The sequence below is a fragment of the Littorina saxatilis genome, linkage group LG8, assembly GCF_037325665.1.
Source record: "Littorina saxatilis isolate snail1 linkage group LG8, US_GU_Lsax_2.0, whole genome shotgun sequence".
Lineage (NCBI taxonomy): Eukaryota > Metazoa > Mollusca > Gastropoda > Littorinimorpha > Littorinidae > Littorina > Littorina saxatilis.
In genome coordinates, this window is record NC_090252.1 from 14,189,549 (window position 1) to 14,196,353 (window position 6,805).

The following is a 6,805-nucleotide window of genomic DNA, read 5'->3' on the forward strand; positions in this document are numbered from 1 at the left end:
ATACAACGAACAACACGGGTCGAACATGCAGTCATACAGACGACATTTTGTTCGCAATTTCATTTCAGCCTAATCACTCAGAGTGTCAAATGCGCGTCATTCAAATAGTCCCTATTCTTTTACTTTATTCTTAGTCTCCGACTCGTCGGCATTATACTTGTCTGGTCTAAATATCGGACCCCATTGCTACAATTAAAACACAATAGCATTTATCACGCCGTGGATCGTGTAACTCTGCATTTGCGCCACCGCAACTTTTTTTCGCTTCACGCCGACGAAGAGGAAAGCTGCGAGGAAGATCTCTCGAATGATAAATTAAATTGTTAGAATGCTAGGCACTCAGCATGTTCTCAAGTGTTGCATTTCACATACTTATATCCTTAGCTATATTTCTGTATATATTTTTTGATGCTTTGATGGCCCTGGTGATCGTGACGATCTGTTTTTCTTCTCGTTTCCCCATGTTTTGGGCATATTTTCAGTTTCTGCGTCAAATGCAACAAAACGGAGATTACTGGTTATTCTTGGACATGTTCACTGATAACTTTAATGTTTTATGAATCTCCACGTGTAGTTTCTCTGTATATAGTTCCATATATACTTTGCAAGAAGCAGATAAAAACAGAGTGTCAACAACTCTCTGTAATTCGCCACCGCATCAATTCAATGTTAGATGTAACTCGCCACCGCATTTTTTGTTATTCGCCACCGCACTACGCAAATTGTTATTTTCAAACGCATCAACATCGTGGAGGCATTTAAACCTTTATTTTTGTCACAAAACTGACAGCAATTGATAGGAGCATTTTAACTTTATTGCTGCAAGTTTTAAACTCACGGGAGTGGCGTGATCTTGCCTATACAAAGGATTTAAAGGCACCATGAGTTGACAAATCAAACCGTAGTATTTCTTCTTCTTCGTCTTCTTCTTCTTGGGCAGGAGTGAGCAAGTGTGTGTGTGTGTGTGTGTGTGTGTGTGTGTGTGTGTGTGTGTGTGTGTTGGTGTGAGCCTTGAGTGTTGATTTGTGTTTATACTCTTTGCCACAGACATCACACGCGTACTTAGTGATTTGCACACATGTGTGGCGGTTTGGGTTTGCATTGCGTTTGCACGCACATTTTCTGTGGCACTTGGAGCAGTCGAACAGTTTTTGTCCGATGTGCTGTTTGTTCACATGTGACTGGAGGTCTGCAGACCCCGTGAATGTTTTTTTGCACATCCCACAGGTAACCCTTGGACCCCCACCCTCTGTGTGATGGAAGAGCCTGTGGTTTCTTAATGTTCGTTGGTGTTTATATGTTTTCCCACATTCTGGGCATAAACACTGCTTTTGCTCTGACTTCTTTTTCTGCGGTGTCGAAGTCACTGGTGGTCGAGTAGTAACTTCTACCACATCACTGACATCAAGGAAGCTGTCAATGGTTTGCCCGGACTGTTCCAAATCCATCTGCAATAAAACCACTCGTATCCCGTCAGAAAAGTTATTGTATAAGCATAAGTGATTGAAGAGCGCAGCGATTCTTGCCATTCTAGCAATAAACACTCAGTGGCTGAAATCACTAAGTTTGACAATATGGAACCTACCTCTTCCTGTTTGATTTGCGGTCACTTGAGTCTGAAACTGGGCCTGGAACGCTCCTGTTAAAAACATTGTGGGGCCAAATACCACATAATTCTAAAATTCTTAAGCTTCGTTGGTGTTTATGTGTGTGAAATAATTCTAAAATTCAGTCATTCCTATTACCAGCGACAACACAAAAACTCATCAGTTTGACGCTGGAAGAGAAAAGAACGCCTCTGACAGACGTGACGTTTTTCGGGAAAGAAGAATGACGAAGAATGTGGGAGTGAAACGCCGCCAGGTGCGTCTCAGAAACGTGTTCTACAAAAGCTGAACTATACACTGAACTGAACAACTCCAAATCAATATGTTCAATTGGAAGTGACAGAATCACTGAACTCTTCAACATATTATGCAATTCATTAGACAGTTGCGGTGGCGAATAACATCCAAGACGTGAAATTGCGGTGGCGAATTACACCAAGCATCGGTGGCGTATAACATGAAGTCTAATTGTTTGTGTTTCCTTTTGCCGCGTGCGTCACCCAAAGACAAAATTGTGCAACAGCATTCATCAAGAATACAAAGGACATGTTTAGCTCACAGGATATCATCACGGGAATGCATCAACTAGTGCTGTTTCGTTGAAGTTACGAAGGAAGGGACAAATCGTGCAATTTCAGCTACAATTCCAGCAGAAATCGGACCTCTGAACTGCGGAAACCTGACATTTCGACTAAAAAAGCACGTACCTTAGCCCTTGAGTATATACTTCTTTAAAATGTACTAATGAAGAATCTAGATGATGCCTGAAAGTCCTACAAATTTTCATTTTCTGTGAGAGACCTACCTTGCAGCTTGCCTCTTCGTCGGCGTGAAGCGATAAAAAGTTGCGGTGGCGCAAATGCAGAGTTACACGATCCACGGCGTGTTTATATAGCTATTCTGACATTAAATTCTGTGTTAAAATCATGTTTTTGTTTGCAACAAGTACCAGAATGGTCCATGTCGTTGATTGCAGACGACGGTTCTCTTTCCGCACGAAGCCACGGAAATAACCGAACATTGAACAAGTCGCGAAAGGCGAAAATAAAATATTTAGTCAAGTAGCTGCCATTTTTCAGCAAGACCGTATACTCGTAGCATCGTCAGTCCACCGCTCATGGCAAAGGCAGTGAAATTGACAAGAAGAGCGGGGTAGTAGTTGCGCTAAGAAGGATAGCACGCTTTTCTGTACCTCTCTTTGTTTTAACTTTCTGAGCGTGTTTTTAATCCAAACATATCATATCTATATGTTTTTGGAATCAGGAACCGACAAGGAATAAGATGAAAGTGTTTTTAAATTGATTTGGAACATTTAATTTTGATAATATTTTTTATATATTTAATTTTCAGAGCTTGTTTTTAATCCGAATATAACATATTTATATGTTTTTGGAATCAGCAAATGATGGAGAATAAGATAAACGTAAATTTGGATCGTTTTATAAATTTTTATTTTTTTTTACAATTTTCCGATTTTTAATGACCAAAGTCATTAATTAATTTTTAAGCCACCAAGCTGAAATGCAATACCGAACCCCGGGCTTCGTCGAAGAATACTTGACCAAAATTTGAACCAATTTGGTTGAAAAATGAGGGCGTGACAGTGCCGCCTCAACTTTCACGAAAAGCCGGATATGACGTCATCAAAGACATTTATCAAAAAAATGAAGGAAACCTTCGGGGATTTCATACCCAGGAACTCTCATGTCAAATTTCATAAAGATCGGTCCAGTAGTTTAGTCTGAATCGCTCTACACACACACACAGACACACACACACACACACACGCACGCAATCACGCACATACACCACGACCCTCGTTTCGATTCCCCCTCGATGTTAAAATATTTAGTCAAAACTTGACTAAATATAAAAACCCACGGACATGTATTACGGAGAAAACTCAAGATAACCGGATGCTTAGCATTACGTCAATATGCTAAGAATCATCCGCTACAGAAGGGAGAATGCTCTCAGTCTGGGAGACTTTCTCTGCCCACACCCATCACTCGGAGAGAAACCAATGATGGTCTTGGTCACCAATCTGTTCACCTCAACTGTTGCAAGCTGGTTCTAGTGTGCTTGCAGCAGACCCAGCACAGCACAGATCCACTTCTGGAATCTTAAGCCAAATGTGTCCCAAGACACACATTTTGTAGTCCTGGCATCCTGAAAGGCAGAGGCCCCAACCTACAGGTTTGCTTCCATACCAAAAACGCCTCCAGACACGGGAACTTGGGAGCAGAGGCAACAGCTCCGCTTGATCCTCAGAAACCAAATGTGCCTCCAGACACACAGATCCCTCAGACGGCCGAGGCTGTGGCCTCTAAGGTTCTCTTGTACCAAACCGCCTCCTGACTCTGCATCAGATTGCTTGCGCTGGCATCTGCTTACATAGACCCACATTAAGTCACCACCGTGTGGTAGACACAGACGACATTTGGTAGCACTGACTGCCAGCTTTACGGTAATGCGTACCCCTAGCGCGGCTCTGCTTGGGTGGGAATGTTCTGAGCAAAACACTATGTGTTACTCCATACCCCCCGCCCTCCATGGAACTTCTTGACCCCAACCAATTGGGGGGGGGGGGGGGAGTTTGCCCAGTCGGTAGAGGCGCTGGCTTTAAAACCGGTTGTTACTATCAGCGTGGGTTCAACCCCCAAGTTCGGCGCGGGATGTGTGTCCCAGAGTCAACTTTGTGCAGACTCTCCTCGGTGTCCGAACACCCCCGTGTGCACGCATGCGCACGATAAAGATCCCAGGGTCACAGCGAAAGCCTCAGGCCTTGGAAACACGAATACATGCATGCAAAAATATGAAGCTCGGGTGTCCGTTCGGCCAACAGCCAATAAAGTAACCATTTCAGCACTGACCCAAGACGACCCAACCCGGTCCCTAGCCCATTTCAGGTCTCCTCTAGCAGCCGGCAGCCAGCTGTCTACACCCCCCCCCCCCCCCCTGCATTTTTATTTGTTATTTTCATACAAAGCCGGTTTTTCCCGTGTAACATGCCCCTAATGGCTTTGCCGCGAGGGCGTAAAACTTACATTTTCTCTCTCTCAAAGACAAGGCCATCTTTGACATTGGAACATTATTCGTACGGCTTCAGATCATTGGGCAACAACGTGGCGTGAAGGCGACAGACATCTTCAAGTACGAACTCAATCCCGTACCTCCATCTCTCATCGACGAGTTCGGGTGTTTGAGGAAAGGAGACAAGGCTGTGCTCGTCAAGTGTCTTGGTGTGCCGGTCAACAACGCACCTGCACCAGACGTGGTGCTGGTCGACGCCAGCCAGCTCCTGTACCATGATGTGTGGCCTGTTGCGGGGACAGCAGGAAATCTTGTCGCGAGTTTCGGCGCTCGACTGAGCCGCTATCCTACAGCAGCACAGAAACTGGTGTTGTTTGACAGGTACCATGAGAATCAGCCAACTGCGAAGGACCACGAGAGGATGAGGAGGGCAGGGGAATGATCAAAGGACTTCCGTCTGACACCCACTACCCCCCTCCCACACAGAGAAGCTATCATGAAGAACGCCAACAACAAACGCCTCCTCAGCAACATCCTCTGTGGATATCCTCTGCAGAACAACGTGGAGCTTGTCAGCAGTTTCGATTGTCTTGTCACTCATGAGGAGGCGGATATCACGCTGTGCAGCTACATGCTGAAGGCTGCAGCAGGCGGGGCGGAGACGATCAGGGTGCTGTGTGACGACACTGATGTGTTCGTCCTTCTCGTGTACTGGGCATGGAGGAAGAGGATACAGATGGAGAAGTGTGACGGCACGGTGCTTGACATTCGCGCAACAGTGGACACATTGGGGGACAAGTGTGGTCAGCTACTCGGCATGCACGCCTTATCGGGCTGCGACACCGTGTCGTACCCCTGTTACAAGGGCAAGAAGTCGGCGCACAAGGTGCTTGGAAACAGCGACATCCCAGGCCTGCAAGATGTCCTTGGGGAGCCAGACGTCAGTCATGACCAACTTAAGGCCACTGCCGACTATTCTTCCTCGCGCTGTACAGTCAGAAGAAGGCCAAGTCCCTCAATGGTGCAAGATCCAAACTGTATCTGAGCAGGAAGAAACCACCACCTCGGAAGAGGCTACCACCAACAGATTGCAACCTGAGGCTGCATGCTCTCCGAGCACATCTCCTTTCTTATGTATTGGGTGCAAAATCGAGTGTGACCATTCATCGGGAAACAAACCGTTGTCAAATAAATGATTAAAAAAATTGGTCAAAAAAGGCAAAAGTATATCAATACCATTCTTATAAAACTCGTTAATCGATGACACATTTTAAGACAGAGAGAGAGAGAGAGAGAGAGAGAGAGAGAGAGAGAGAGAGAGAGAGAGAGAGAGAGAGAGAGAGAGAGAGAGAGAGAGAGAGAGCTAGAGAGAGAGAGAGACAGAGACAGAGAGAGAGAGAGAGAGACAGAGAGAGAGAGAGAGAGAGAGAGAGAGAGAGAGAGAGAGAGAGAGAGAGAGAGAGAGCCTGTCATGTTTGATATATGTACCGGTTGTAACGGGTAAGTTGGCCTAAACAATATACTTTCTGAGTTCTGAGCTCTGAGTTCTCTCTCTCTCTCTCTCTCTCTCTCTCTCTCTTCCACACACACACACACACACACACACACACACACACACACACACACAACACACATACACACACACATACACGCACACACACACACACACACACACCCACACACACAAAACACACACACACACACACACACACACACACACACACACCTACAAACACACACACTTGTATTTTGTCCCTCGGTAAGTTAATGCTAACGCGCGCCGTGCCATACTACTACGAATGGTGTCTCGAGTGATGTTAAAGAGCAACACAGAACAAAATCAGCTGAATGTAAAAACATTCAGAATTGACTCGGACACGAGTTGTCGTCCCTGCTGGTATCAACACTTCTTAACCTTGCTATAGGATTGTGTCCATCGGAAGATTGCTAACTGCATCCGTATTTGTTAATTTTAAAGTTAAAAGTCCAATTTAACAGACACAATAACAAAATTAGAAAAACAATGCCGGCAAAGTTTTCGCATAATGTTTTTACTTACGTGTATAATATCAGCTATTGTAAAACTTTTGTGAACGTACCTTGTTTATTTATTAACGATATTTCTATAGCGCATAACTAAAAGCACTATACGCATAACTAAAAAA